At 46.2% G+C, this 1,530-nt stretch overlaps 1 non-coding gene across 1 annotated transcript; it reads left to right on the top strand.

The window, feature by feature from the left end:
* Window positions 1-1,059: 1,059 nt before the first annotated feature.
* TRNAN-GUU (transfer RNA asparagine (anticodon GUU)) lies at window positions 1,060-1,133 on the top strand. The gene has a single exon. It is a non-coding gene; the product is annotated as a tRNA-Asn (tRNA).
* Window positions 1,134-1,530: the final 397 nt, after the last annotated feature.

Genomic DNA, 1,530 nt, shown 5'->3' with positions numbered 1-1,530 from the left:
ACTCATGGCTTTTAATATGGTTGTTCAGTTGTACATAATACTTTCTTAGTCATATCTAAAGTAGCAAAAAGGTTTCTATTTTTTTTGCATATTTCTATAGCATGAACTCGGCCCGAAGGTATTGGAGCGTTTTACATGAGCACTGTATTTACATTACACATTCAGGCATGTGGAGATTAAGTGATTTGCCCAGAATCACAGGATGTGGACACGACCTTGAGGCTAGAACTCTGGTTTCCAGCACCAAAGTCGTCAGTTTAAGCCGATGGACCACATCCTCTCCCCTACTCACACTTCTTTATTATAACTTTTAAGCATGCTGCAGACTTCTGTACAGCACAGCTTAGAAACATACGCAAAGTCAATATCTCTGGCTAAACACTTATAAATTCCCAAAGGCGAGACCTACCTATTGGCTATGCCAATGCTTGTTTTTTGACAGTTTTCTTTAGCTGAAACGCTGTTGCAGTTTTCCACTCTCTGACACTGTTGCATTTTCCTCTTGTCTGAGATGAGGTTGCAGGCCCCTCTACCCTGACATGTTCTTGAGTTTTTCTCTCGAGTGTGACACTGTTGCAGGGTTCCTTGGTCACGTCTGATCCTTGATCGACCAATAGACTTTGGCAGAAAACTAAGAGCTGTACTGCTGAAAAGATAGTGAATGCAGTGACGTCGCCAGTGTGTCTTTAGTTCTCGAGCAAGGAAGGAAATGGCGGCAGTTTTAACAGTGAATGCATCAACAATGAGGCATCTGTGGACCCTCAGGCCCTGGCCCTAGTGCCACTGCACCTGCTGCACCAGTGGGAGCCACGCCCCCGAGCGAGTGAAAGGTGCGCCGAGAAGCGTGAGAGGGAGCTAATGGACAACACAACAACGAGGCAGGGGAGGGAGGGGGGAGTGACGCGGAGAATAGAAGCGAAATATGTCTTTCCCCTTAATCGTACTTTGTTTTTCAAACACGGTTCTCGCAATCTCTGTTTTCATAACCTCTCTAGCTGTGGAGCACTTCCTGTACATAGAGGTTTCCTTTTGAAACATGTTTTGTTGAGGTGCGTATTTGTCTCTGTGGCGCAATCGGTTAGCGCGTTCGGCTGTTAACCGAAAGGTTGGTGGTTCGAGCCCACCCAGGGACGCAGAGTTTTATTGTGTCAGAAATGTAATCTACGAAAATAACTAATTTTGGGTAAGATTAAGGACTACACTGAAAGCTTTCCTCTCATTTAACTCCCAGCCTTATAAACTCTGTTAGTCACGTGAAATCCAGGCAGTGCTGTGTCTGCTCAGGTTTGATATCGGATTCACTTCTCCCAGATGCGGGTGGCCGCGAGCCCAGCACACAGCTGCAAATAGACGCGTCATGCAATATTACTGCGTTAGGGGCACCTCCACCCTAGGGTCTGTCACGTCAATTTTCTATCTGGGGCCGGCCTTTGAGGGGGCGGGTCATGATAATACACGAGCTTTCACCCCTCTGACATCACAGGAAACGACTTTAACATTGTGATTAGAGTAGAAATGTTGATCAGATCG

Source organism: Triturus cristatus, chromosome 12 (genome assembly GCF_964204655.1).
Source record: "Triturus cristatus chromosome 12, aTriCri1.1, whole genome shotgun sequence".
Lineage (NCBI taxonomy): Eukaryota > Metazoa > Chordata > Amphibia > Caudata > Salamandridae > Triturus > Triturus cristatus.
The sequence above is the reverse complement of the archived record's forward strand: the minus strand, read 5'-3'. Positions and strand labels throughout refer to the sequence as shown.